This window comes from Crinia signifera, chromosome 7 (genome assembly GCF_055691185.1).
Source record: "Crinia signifera chromosome 7, ASM5569118v1, whole genome shotgun sequence".
In the NCBI taxonomy this organism is placed as follows: domain Eukaryota; kingdom Metazoa; phylum Chordata; class Amphibia; order Anura; family Myobatrachidae; genus Crinia; species Crinia signifera.
In genome coordinates, this window is record NC_139223.1 from 184,335,281 (window position 1) to 184,349,812 (window position 14,532).

Below are 14,532 nucleotides of genomic sequence, written 5' to 3' on the forward strand. Positions count from 1 at the left end.
TTGAAACTCTCGTTGCGGAGAATGCCACTGGATCAATAATAAAGTGTTGATGTGTGGACTTAGACTCACTTTCTTGCTCCCATGAGCGGGAAAGGGCATCAGCTTTTCGGTTTTGTGTCCCTGGACAGAACGACAGCTTGAAACGGAACCTGGAAAAGAAAAGTGTCCATCTGGCTTGACGGGGATTTAAACATTGAGCAGACTTGAGATACAGAAGATTCTTGTGGTCTGTGATAATTGTGATCTCATGAACAGCGCCCTCTAGAAGATATCTCCACTCTTCTAATGCCAACTTGATGGCGAGAAGCTCTTGGTCACCGATGGCATAGTTACGCTCTGCAGGCAGGAACTTACGGGAGTAGAACCCACAGGGATGAAGACGACCATCGGGCGCTTTCTGCGAGAGGACTGCCCCAACACCCACGGAGGAGGCATCAACCTCGAGAATAAAGGGCAAGGTGGTATCAGGTTGTCTTAAAACAGGAGCGGAAGTGAACCTCTGCTTCAGCAGATGGAAGGCTTCGATGGCTTCTGCCGGCCACTTCGCTGGATTAGACCCCTTTTTAGTCAAGGCAGTGATGGGAGCCACAATAGAAGAGAAGTTACGAATGAATTTTCTGTAATAATTGGCAAAACCCAGGAAACGTTGAATACCTTTCAGCGAAGAGGGAATTGGCCAATCTTGGATGGCCTGCAGTTTTCCTGGATCCATTTGAAGACCGGAACCGGAGACAATGTACCCTAGGAAGGGTATAGACTTCACCTCGAAGACACACTTCTCCAGTTTACAGTAGAGATGATTAGCTCGCAGCCGGGACAAAACCTCTTTGACCCAATAACGATGTTCTGTGATGTTATTGGCGTAGATTAAAATGTCATCGAGATATACAACTACATGACTGTACAGAATGTCCCGAAAGATCTCATTGACATAGTGCTGGAACACGGCTGGGGCATTGCTGAGCCCAAAGGGCATGACGAGGTACTCATAGTGGCCGTCTCTGGTATTAAACGCCGTCTTCCACTCGTCGCCCTCTCGTATGCGGATGAGATTGTATGCACCTCTCAGATCGAGTTTTGTAAAGATGGTTGCACCGCTGACACGGTCAAACAGCTCGGTGATGAGAGGCAACGGATATCGGTTCTTTACTGTAATGTCATTGAGGCCGCGATAATCAATGCAGGGACGTAGGCCTCCATCTTTTTTTTTGACGAAGAAGAATCCTGCGCCAGCAGGAGAAGTCGAAGGACGGATGAATCCCTTTGCCAGATTTTCCTTGATGTAACTGGTCATGGCTTGAGTCTCTGGAAGAGAGAGAGGATAGGTTCTACCTCTGGGTGGTTCTTTGCCTGGGATAAGTTCAATAGGGCAATCCCACGGTCTGTGAGGAGGTAGAACATCAGCGCCAGACTTGCTGAATACATCTGAGTACTCTTGGTAGGGAAGAGGCGGAAGGTCTGCTGCATCGGCTGAAGAATGACGAGCTGGGAGTACCTTTTGGAGACAGGTACCGGAGCAGGAAGGATCCCAGGAAAGGATTTCAGATGTCTTCCAATCAAGACGAGGATTGTGAAGACGGAGCCAGGGTAAACCCAGAACCAGAGAATGAGTGGCTCGGGGTAAAACCAGGAAGGACAAAAGTTCAGTGTGCAGGACTCCCACTTTTACTGTAAGTGGCAAAGTTCTGCGGGAGACTGTCGCATCAGGAATCCTACTGCCATCCACAGCAGTAAGGAAGACAGTCTTGGAAAGACTTTCAGTGGGCAACCCCCACTTGCGGACCAGTTCTGCAGTAACAAAGTTGCCAGCGGCACCGGAATCAAGAAGTGCGGAGACAGTCTTGAAATGCTGACCAACTTGTAGGGAAACTGGAAGGACACAATCGGTTGCTGATGGAGAGGACTTAATTACTCCTAGCCTACCCTCTCCTTGACGGGCTAGGAGGAGGAGTTTTCCTGACGCTTTGGGCATGCAGAAATTTGATGTGCAGGATCGGCACAATACAGGCAGAGCTGTGCCAACCGTCGACGTCGACGTTCTCCTGGAGACAAGCGGAAACGGTTTATCTCCATTGGTTCTTCTTTGGAGTGGACCGCAGGAGCAGTGGGTAAAGAAGGCGGAGGAGTTGGCACTTTAACTGGAGCGCTCTTGTGACGTTCTATAGCCCTTTCTCGGAAGCGTAGGTCTACTTTAACACACAATGAAATAAGGTCACTTAGACCTGAGGGTAAGTCTCTTGTAGCAAGTTCATCCTTGATACGATCGGATAGACCATGCCAGAAAGCTGCGTATAAGGCCCCATCACACCAGGAGAGTTCAGACGCCAGAATCTGGAACTGGACCAGATATTGCCCGACGGAGCGGGATCCCTGTCTGAGACGGAGGAGTTCAGTGGAGGCAGATGCTGATCGCCCAGGCTCATCGAAGATACGCCGGAATGTTGACACGAAGTCCTTGTAATTGGACAGGATGGCATCAGATCTTTCCCATAAGGGAGACGCCCACTCTAGTGCCGCTCCACATAGGAGGGAGATGATGTAAGCGATCTTGACCCTTTCAGTAGGGAAGTTGCTGGGTTGCAGCTCGAAGTGAATCTCACACTGATTGAGAAAGCCTCGACAGGTCTTGGGGTTCCCATCATACTTGGTGGGGACAGACAGATGAAGGCGAGGTGCAGCAGCCATTACAGGAGGATGAACGGGACTTGGAAGTTCTCTGACAGGCTCAGGGCCACTGAGAGTGGTCTGTAACTTATCCAGCCGGGAAGACAGATCTTGCAGGCAATGAATCACTTGGCTCTGCGCAGCCTCTTGCTGATCCAAGCGAACAGCCAGTTGCTGTACAGGGCTGGGTGGAGAAGCTTGGTTTGCGGCTGGATCCATTTGGCTAGTGCTTACTGTCACACCAGGGGACTCAGTCGACAAGACTGAGACCTCTGGTGGGGACCTGGACCGGTACCTGAACCGGGGAGGTTGGAGAGGACCCCTGCGCATGAACTGCGCGACAGTGCACCCAGAGCCAATAAGCAGTCAGAGGTAAAAGTACAACCAGATTTATTATGCAGAGGGTTGTAATAATACAGGCAGTAAAGTATGCAGGAGAAATGACAGTTCATACGGATTGCAATACTTTACAGGGATGATGATTGGAGTATCGATGGTGGAACATCGGATGGATATCGGGTATGGAGACTGTAGGTCCGGAATGACGGACGGAAGATAGGAGCTTGACTGTGGGTCCGGAATGACGGACGGAAGCTTGACTGTGGGTCCGGAGTATCGGACTATCGATGGTGGAACATCGGAGATGGATGATGCAGGAGCATCGGAGGACCAGAGTCCTGGAGCTAGGCTGGACCGCTGGGCTGACGAGGCAGGCTCACAGGTGATGGAATAACCTGGATGTCGACAGGAGATGGAATAACCTGGAACGCTCTGCAGAATGGGAGACAACACCAACGGAGAAGTACACTTGCACGGAGACAAGGACAGCTGACCATATACAGGAGACAACTGAAGCACTAGCATTGATCTGAGAGCTCCCAGCATACTTATACCCACTGGGTGGCCAGGATTGGCCGGGCAGGTATGACTGGGAGATCAGATCACACAGGATTGGACGGGAATGACATGTGACTGGGAAAACATGGCAGCCCCCATGTCAGGCTATGGCGGGAAAGTATGTTTGTGCACACCATGCTGGATACTGGGAGCAATGGCGGCGGACAGGTGGATTGCCGTGCACTGAGTACTGTCACTGGGGACAAGGAGAGCGGTGCGCCGCGCAGCCGCGGACTCAGCAGCGCTGAGCAGACTGGAGGATGGCAGCGGTGATGGCGCACGGCAGACAGGACGCCGGCAGGGGTGACGTCTGGACCGCAAGCTGAACCTGCGGAGGCACTTAGCCGGTAAGAAAGTCTGTCTGAGAGCTCGGATCGTGACAGCAGGTAGGAGCTGATTGGCTGGCTGTTTATCACTCTCCATTTTATCACTTTTGAAGCTTAGTGGATCTGGCCCACAGTGCCTTACCAACACAGGGGTCTTGTCACACCATGTCACAGTCTGGGTTTGAATAATGACAAATACTGTAGGAGCTGATTGGCTGGTTGTTTATCACTTTCAATTTGATCACTATTCACTTTTGAAGCTTGAAACACCTGGCCCTAAGGCTTAAATGTACTAAAATGGGAGTTCTATTGGAGAGGCGAGTTGCCCATAGCAGCTAATCAGATTTTGCGTCTAAAAATCCACACTCATCTGTGGTGCTGCTCTGATTCCCGTCTGATCAGTATAGTGAGCAGAGATCCTTCATGTGCATCACTTCTGGTGTCACAGTGTATCATTATATTAAGTTTTATTGGAGACATGATCTGGCACAGTGCATTGTATAACATGTTTATTTAGTATGTTGGTAAAGTACTAATTAGATGACGATACATATTTAATCGTTAAAGAGAGTAAATGATATACAGTACTTCCTTTTTAAAGAAGTTCTCCATTGGCAGAATTTTAAATAAACAGTTCTGTGAGTATTTTTTTTTAAAGCTAAATAGCAAATAAACACATTATTAATTATATATTTTTAATTAAAGTGTCTTTATTGTATAAGGAGGGATGCAGCAAAACTAAAACTGCAGCTAAACCTCAGAAAATGCTGTTTTTAGAGATTTGACCACATTTCTCATATGCACCAAGCTCCAGGATCTTGGACGAGGTAGACAATGCCATCTTTAGAAAGGATATTTTCATTATTAGAAACGCGTTGATGTGTGGACTGTGGAGCCGCTGCAGGAGAGGGAGGACGGAGACGCCCGGAGTCACTGACGCCTACCCGATGTTCTAGCCTGGCTGTGTCTGCAGCATGCCGGGCTGAATGTCAGTGAGCACTCTCACTCCATCTCTCCCGCAGCACATCTCATTGTATGTGACTTTTTTTTATCGCTGTGGATTCTTTGCCATGTTTTTGGAATAAATACTCACTTTTTACATCAACTGCGAGTACCATTGTAAGAGCCTGAGGGAAGACCGCCAACCTGCCCCCTAACTCTGTTGCCCCAAAATCGTGGTCCGTGAACACGTGCAAATACTAGGCTTCGCCTATACCAGCCGTGTTCGAAGGAGCTGGTTATGCCAGCTCCAACCCCGATGCCGCCAGGTCTTTATGGGAGACAACGTGTCCATGGAAGCGATCTGATCGCAATAGGAGGACTAACTAACCACAGAATGGGCAGGCCGGAATCCCCCTGTGGAGGCCAAATGTGGATGCAACAATACGCAACTGTTGTATATAAGGAAATATATGTGCAACAATGCGCAAAGGTGAAATAAGCACAATAACGGATGCAACAATGCACAGGAATTTTGGCAGGTTTTCAAGGCGCTTAATAAGTTTTCAATATAACGAAGTAGACCCAAAAGAGAAAACAAATAAAACCACAATGGTGTGATATTGTTTCAACAATGCAAATGATTTCGGTATTGATATTATTAACTCGTACCCACTGATGAGGTCTACATAAATGGTAGACAACAGCGCATAGGGAGAGGGACGGTATTCATCACTATGGAACCAGAGACTCCTTTCACTCTTCCTCTTGGATAGGGATTGTATCCCAAACAAATGAAAGGGACATCATGGTGCAATATAACACACTTTTAATAATTAAAACACACAGATACAGTGTTTAGGATCACAGGACTCTCACCATTCGATTATGGTCAAGGACAGGCACCAGTAATAGCATAGCAGTCCCACCAAGTTACAAGTCCAGAAGGGAAGATAAATAATACATAAGTGCCTCGGAGGGTTATGCGTGTAGAACTTAAATATGATAGGCTTGCCTGAAGAGGTGAGTTTTCAGGGAACATTTGAAAGTTTGGAGTTTTATTGTGCAGAGCCGGCCTTAGGCATAGGCATACTAGGCAATTGCCTAGGGAAGCAGCCTATGCCTAGGGGCAACAGCTTTGCTTGGCATTCTGAAGATTTACAATATACTTTACTTGACTTACTGGCACTACAGCCGCGGCGTGTCTACTGTGTATGACTTCTGTGGTACCCTGGTCCAACGCAATGACTATGGTGGACAAATTCACACAGGGCTACATGGGGTTAATAGTGCCCCGGAGCTGCATCAGCAAGCCTGAGTGACAGGGAGAGGATAACGGCCCAGATTGGCTGTGAAGGAGCAGGAAAGGGTGGAACAGGGCTGGCATGAGAAGAGAGGAGAGAGAGGAAGTGCGGAGTATGTGAGAGGAGAAAGAGAGACTCACAAGGAATGCAGTGAGCGGCGCGTATGCGACCACCGGGACCCAGACCTGCAGCAGCACCAGTGACCGGCGCCGGTAGGTGTAGCCACCAAGTGTGCAAGCAAGTGACAGCGGGAGGCAGCGACCAGTGCTACAGGCAGCCCCGCTCAGTGAGACTCGTGGCAGGCTGGGGGGCGCGTATCCTGGCCACAGTGTCCCCGGAGAATGCCTGCTGAGTTATTTTCGAGTGTCGTCGCCACGTGCTATACATATAGGGGGCGCCAACAAAAATCTTGCCTAGGGCATTATATTTGGATAAGGCCGGCTCTGTGTGCATGGAAGGGCATTCCATAGGGTGGGAGCAGCCTGATGAAAGTCCTGTTATAGTGAATGGGAGCTGGTGAACTGTGCAGAAGAGAGACGCAGATCTTGTGCAGAGCGGAGTGGTCGAGATGGGAGATATTTTGAGATAAGTAGAGAGATATATGCTGGTGCAGTATGGTTAATAGCTTTATATGTGAGTAGAAGTGTTTTATATTGAATACGGTAAAACACAGGTAACCAATGGAGGCATTGGCAGAGCGGATCAGCAGACGATGAGCGTTTTGCTAGGAAGATCAGCCTAGCAGCTGCATTTAAAATGGATTGCAGTGGTGAGAGTCTGTTCTTGGGAAGACCAGTTAGGAGACTATTGCAATAATCAATGCGGGATATAATGAGTGCATGGATAAGAGATTTAGTAGTGTCTTGTGTGAGATAGGGTTGTATTTTGGATATGTTTATTAGATGCATGTAACCATAGGTGCTGATTTATGTTTTTGCTGGTGGGTGCTCAAGCCAAAAATATAGGGGAGTGGCTTCATGGGAAAGAGGCGTGGCCAAAAATAATACTCATTTATATTACAGTTGTCTTCAATATTCAAATTATGGCAACAGTGCCAAATACATGAAAAAAATGGGGTAGGTAACTTGGTTACCTGCAGAGATGTGAGTGGCTTTGTCAAGCTGCAGTACAATAGTGGTAAGTGTCAGTCCCCAAAATAGATATGGAAGAGAAAAGGGGGTAGACTGCGCTGATTTCCGATAATTTGCAAAATTAATACTTTAACTTATCAAGTACCACTAAATAGGTTTTTATTCTTAAAAAATATATAATAAATTATACACAATATAAACTTTACAACTTTAAAGGTCAATTATTGGCCATTGAATACCTTTAAAAAAAGGGAAGGGGGAGGGGGGAATAAAATTTCACGTTTTTGACTGAGTTGATGAGATAGTTATTAAAAGTCCATACGGTCCCGTATTTTTGGTGAAACAGATGGATTTTTTTGAGATCTGTATATGCAGGTATGGCGTCCTTGTTCTCAGATACCCTCACATATTATTTGCATAATTGGGACATAAGCAGTAGAGCCCCGCTGGTAGTTTTTTGTTGGGGATCCAAATTCCTCCTATGTATATTTGCCAGAAAGAGTTGGGGGTTGCCTCTGGGTGATGGTGCGGCCCAGGTTGGTGTCCACGATGGTGTAGATCTTCAGAGGATTGGAATAGGAGCACTCTGCTGTGTCTCAGGACTTGTAGGTTCAATCAGTCAGTCAATAAAAACCACCAATGCGTTTCACTCCACTGGGGAGCTTTTTCAAGGTGTGCTGGGTCTCTGACCTTGGTGGGTTTATATACCTTCATAGGGATAGTGGGTGGGAGGGTACTTGGGAAAATTAATTACATCATTAAGAAAATTACAATAAAAACATGTTTTAAAAACATAGATCCATGAGCAGGAGACCTTATACTTTATTATAGTGGAATATATTGAAAACGAGTTGTTTAAAGTGCTTTACTATACATTTCTGTTAAAACAGTGACTGAATTGCGTTCCGGATAACCGGAAGTGACGTGTTTCCGGTATTTGGAACGCACGGCACTTCCGGTTTCTATGGTGACGGAGTGCAAGCTTTCTTAGTGTAGCTGCGCTTTCGTCTATCTTTACCAGAGAGAGTGATGGCATATTCTGCTCAACTATATAGTTTATAGGCGCCTTACTGGAGCCCGTTTTTCAGTGGTACCGCCTCTCATTATTGTATTATAAGAGAGGTATAGCAGCTAGAAATAATAGCGGCGGCCATCTTAGATACTGGCAAGAGGGTTTATCATATACATTAATTGCTTGATTTACAAGGAGGATTTCCCATATAGAAACAAATGGTGTTTATAAAGTTTTATACATACAATCTTATGTCAATATTTAAATTCATTCACAGGCTTGATATGGTTCATCACGATAACATACCTCCCAACAGTCCCGATTTTAGCGGGACAGTCCCGATTATCAGTGCCTGTCCCGCTGTCCCACCCGCGGGCGGCAGTGTCCCGCGGTGTGGGGGGGCTGTTGGGAGTCCCCCCTGTCAGCTGCTAAGCAGTGGGGAATAAACGCTGTGCGCATGCGCACAGCGTCTATTCCCGCAGCCAGGGGGCTGGGGGCATGGCTAGGGGCTCACAGAGCCTCTGGGTCATGCCCCCATAGCGGAAAAATGGGGGCGTGGCCTCGCAGGAGAGCCGCTAGTATATGCCACGCCCCCGAAAATTTCGGCGTGCCTGCGGCGCGCAGCAGCAGCGTCCCGCCTGCTGAACTCACAGAGTTGGGAGGTATGCGATAATATGCATAGAAAAACACAATAAATAGTTATTAAGAATAGTCATAGGAATGGCGGTAGCCATCTTAGATATGGGCAGAGACTTATCATAAACTAGGTATCACAGCTATATAGCAGATGAGAGGAATAGCAGTGCCCATTTTGGATAAGGGAAATTGTTCACAAGCTTAATGTAGTTCATTGAGGTAATACAGTACATATACAACAGATAGAACAGTGAATTATATAGTTAATACGAGAAATTCTAGGGATGGCGGAGGCCATCTTAGATGGAGGCAGAGACTTATAAACAGAATGTGGCGACTATATGAAAAAATGGAAAGAATAGTGGTGATCAATTTGGATAGGGAAAAGGACTAGTCATGTGTATTTTCTATTTCATTCACAGAAAATATTTTCATATTTATAAAACAGATAAAAAAGGCAAACATTTTATATCCATATTGGGACTATTTTGTATGGTGAAAGTACTGTTATAATAGCCATAATTGAGTTGAATAAGAAATAGTTAATAGAGTGAGAATAGGGTGGTAGGAACATATAGATTTTAGAAACATTCTAGTGACTTGTACAGTATGTCATTAATCCTTTCATTGTATATTTTAATTGTTAGTGGTATTGTGGCCTAATCAGTCCCTTATAGGTATATATATATATATATATATATATATATATATATATATATATATATATATAATTATAATATATACAATTTTTATTATTATAGTGATATAAAAGTTGTATTAAGGAAAAGGAGAAAAAAGGGGGGGGGGGGGATTTGTGTGGAATTTTATACTTCTTTTAAATAATTGCATTGAGTTCCACTGCCACGTTTAGACCGTCGGGGTAGATCGTTTGCATCCGGAACATCCAATAGACTTCTTGTTTGCACAGTTGTCCGAAACGATCTCCCCGCGGGTAGTCCTTTTAATGTGTTCCAACCCCAAGAGTTGAAAACCTGTGGGGTCACCAGAGTGTAATTCATGGAAGTGTCTTGAGACATATGGGATAATATGTGCTTGGTGATGTTTCTTCTGTGTTCTAAAAAACGGATTTTCATTTTTCTTGTTGTGCGACCGATATATTTAAGTTGATATGGACAGCTTAATAGATAGTTGGTATATTCTGTGTTACAGTTTATAAAGCTGTCTATGTTTATCTTGTTTCCCTCTTTATCTTCGAATGTGGGGTTTGATTTTGTTCTGATATGTGTGCAAGTGATGCATTTGTTGGCACCGCACCGGAAAAAACCTTTGGGTTTGGTGCCCATCCACATTGAGGATGTTTTTTCAAATGTTGATGGGGCTATAGATTTTAACATACTAGGTGCTAATAGATTTTTTAGGGTTCTGTTTTTTTTTTTAAACAAAAAGGGGTTTTTCTGGAATGATACCTGCCAGTAAATTATCTTGGCGGAGAATGTTGTAGTTTTTTCCTATTATTTTTTTTTATTTGTGTTGAGTGGCTGTTGTATTTGGAAATGTATGTGATTTCTAGATTTTTCTTTTCTCTCCCAATATTTTCATGTTTCTGTTTAGGTATAAGTAATGAGTCTCTATCTTTAGCTATTACATCTTCATATGCTTTTTGTAGAATTTTTTTGGGATAACCCCTTTGTTCAAAGGTCGTGAGCATTTCAGTTGCTTGTCTTTCAAATGTTTCTTTTTGTGTACAATTTCTGTATAGTCTCAATAGCTGTCCTTTAGGTATGCCATTTTTCCAAGGTAAATAGTGTGAACTATTAAAATGAAGGTAGGAGTTCGAGCCCACTTCCTTTGCCTAGTTCGAGGTAACGATACGATTTTCAACTATTTCGAGAGATAAATCCAAAAAATCTATTTTTGTTCAAGTGAGTGTGATGAGTGAACTGTAAATTAAATTGATTAGTGTTTAAATGGTGAACGAAATCCCATATTTGTGAGTGCTCCCGATCCCAAATAATAAATAGATCATCAATGTAGCGGCCATAGAGGACCAGATTCGCGCCATACCCGCTGTCCCAGATCAGTTGTTGTTCGACCTCCCCCATATAGAGGTTTGCGTAGCTTAGCGCGAATCTGGTCCCCATGGCCGTCCCCATTGTTTGTAAATAAAAAGTGTTTTCGAAAATAAAATAGTTGTGATGAAGGATGTAAGAAATGGAATTAATGATGAATTTTTGGTGGTCCACCCCCAGGTCTCCATCTGTTTGCAATCTTTTGGGGATTGTTTCAATACCTTTTGAATGCGGAACATTTGAATATAAGCTTGTAACATCTAAAGTAAGAAAAGAGTATGTCTCTTTCCATTCTATTTCTTTAATCAGTTGTAGAAAGTGAATGGTGTCTTTGATGGGTGGGAACCCTTGGTTGTAAAAATGTGTCTACATAAAATGATAAATTGGAAGTGAGGGAGTGAATACCAGAAATTATTGGGCGCCCAGGGGGTGAAGTGAGGGATTTGTGAATTTTGGGTAGGTGGTAATAAATGGGTGTAAGGGGGTGCTCACAGAACAAAAATTGAAACTCTTCTTTGGAAATAACTCCGACAATAGCTGCCTCTTTTAACAGGTTAAACAGTTGTAATCTAAATTCTTTAGTGGGGTCTGTTTCTAAAACTCTGTAGAAATTGTCATCTTTAAGCTGTCTGTGTGCCTCAGTTATGTAATCAGACCTGTCCTGAATAATAAGCCCCCCCCCCCCCCCTTGTCCGCCTCCTTAATTATAATGCTGGTATCTTTGGTTTAATTTTTAAGTGCTTTTTGTTCACTTTTACTTAGATTAGGTGCCAGCAAAGATAAAACCGGCCCCATCTGTATCAGGATGGTAACTGCTCTTGGTTGGTGGGAGTATGCAATTTTTTACAAATTTAATGTTCCATAATTAATTTAGCTGGAATTCAACAATTATTACCAAAAACTAGAAGCCGAGATCTAGAGAAACGTTTATCCCAAGCAGAATTGAAATGGATTTATGAACTCAAATCTCTTATTCCTAATGGCCTGAATAATGATTTTGAACTAAAGTGTTTTTTAACTTAAATTATTCATTGTCTTTTTAGAACTCTTCATCGTTTATTGCTTTTTAATTATGTATTTATGTGAACATTAATGTTTTTATATGTTTATGCCCTCTTATTGCACATTCTCAGAGACATCCCTCCTATAAATGGATTTTTATTTATGTACTGCGATGTACATTTAACTATATTCATGAATAATGGAACGCAAAGTGGATTCCTAAGAAGAAATTCCTGGATGATACAGGAAGCAGTTACATCCATCGCTGACGGTGGAACGCAAGTGAACTGCAGACGCTATTTCTGGATGTAGTGGATGATGCGCTTCCGGTACACAGCGTTCCTAGAGACGTATGGACTAATCTTTTGCCGCGGGAAACCCGGCTAATTATGTGCACCGGATATTTCTATGTATTTTATGTATGATGGGGGGTATAAATATATGCCGGAGAAGGCATTACACACACTTCTGATGAAGGACATTAATGTCCAAAACGCGTTAAGTGTGTCAAGGTCCATTGTGGTTTTGCTGCCTGGTGATCTTCTTCCCTGGACATACGGATCCTCAAGTCGTCACTTGGATTCCAGTGATCTCCCTTGGTTCGATCGAGGGTGAGAAGTCTAGTGTAAGAGTAGCCCAGCAGTATTTGCCGTATGGACATGTTTTGTGCTTTTATATTTCTTCCAAGTTTGTGAGTGCATTTTTTAATAAATCTTTACTGTTTACATTGAGATATTGCACCAATTGTTCTTCTATTTTTTGGTCTCCAATCTATCCCTTTAAAAATTGATGTTTGGATGCCTTGGAGATCTATTTGATTTGAGAATTGCCACATCTGATATGGAGGCAAAAATTGTAGGGAAAGCCCAGCTGTGATTGCCTATGGAATAATAAAGTGCTTTATATACATCGTATGTATGTGAGTGCATCTTGTTGAATAAAATTATATCCACCTTTTGAAATATTGCACCAGTTGTTATTTCTCTATATCCCCAAAACACTACAATTGTGGAGATTTGGGGATTATTTTTACAGATTTGTGCAAGTGATTCCCCTCGATTGAGATACATGCTGATACTTGCTTCACAAGTTATGTATTGTATTACATATTAAAGTGCATGGTGTGATTTATTTAGGATTGGATTATGGGTTTTAAGTGAAAATATCTAACTAATGCAATGTCTGACTAATGCATGTCTAACTTTTGTCAATGTCTAACTAATGCATGTCTAACTTTTGTCAATGTCTAACTAATGCATGTCTAACTTTTGGTGTCTACCTATTGACTGTCTGACTAAACATTGCCTGTGAGCTATACCACACCCCACTGGTCACCTTTGTATGTTTTTGTATCTTGTATCAGTGGCGTAACTATAGAGGATGCAGGGGGTGTAGCTGCTATGGGAACCGGGGGCTTGGGGGGCCCAAGGCCATGGAGACATCCCCCTTGAAGTTTTTTTTATTCATTTAAGTTTGCCCCAGCAGAGGCTTGGTGATCTCCTTCTTTCCTACATTTCATGTGTATATGTGAGTGAGAGATTCCTCCTCCCCCTCCCCGCACGCCATCACCGGTGTGCCAGCTCCAGTAGAAGGAACTGGCCTTGCTTGGTGGCTCACCTCCTCCCCAGCATTGATAGTGAAACCCCGTGCAGTGAGACGGTGCTTAGGAACTGGCCTTGGTGGTTCTCCATCTGTCGCACTGGCTCCACCTCCAGCCGCTGTGCTGACCATGAGACTCAGCGCGGGGGGTGGGGGGCTTGGTGGTTCCCCCCTCCCACAGCACTGATCGTAGGACTGCTGTGCAGAACTTGATGGCCTCCCCTCTCTCTGCACTGATCATAAAATCCCACATGGAGCTTGGCGTCTCCCCCTCTCCCGGCACTTGGTCCAGCGCTGAACCTGATCCTCCAGTGTGCCCCTCATCTAATCAACCATCCCCTGTCCCCAGCCCAATGGCCCCCACCATTCCAGTGTCTGTCACCCTTCCCTCCCCGATTAGCTCTTCACCTACGTGTAACCTTACCCAGTATCCAGTCTGTCTGGTCCTGCCTTCTACTCTGCCATACCCCTCCCCATCTACTAAGCTGAACCCAACCCCCTCCCACTCATTCTTGCGGAATGCTGGGGGAACCCCTTAAAAATTTTGCTATGGAGCCCAGGTCTTGTTACGCCGCTGTCTTGTATAATGCCATCTTTAGACCTAAGTCAACAAGGACATCATATAAGTGTACTGAATCCCCTCACAAGGCTCGCCATGATTTGGACACGGTGCCTCGCTGCGCTCGCCATGCTTTGGACATTATTATATTCTCACTTTGTGCCCACTTGGATAGTAAAGTTGGAAAAACCACCTCTTATAATAAAAATAAAATAAAAAAACATGTCAACCTTATTTATGTTGACCACACCCATGTCAACCTTAAGTTTTGTCGGCCTTCTGCCAATGTCGACCTAGAGTACGTCGGCCATTCTTAGGTGCCGACCTAGTCACTATCGATATAGACATTGTTGATTTAGAGACCACATACCCTGTGTCATCTAAAACCGTGCAGTTTCCTCTATTGAATGGGACCCTCACAGCTCTGCCTTAGAAGCATTTGACTGGACAAAATGCTCATGCCAGGAATGCTG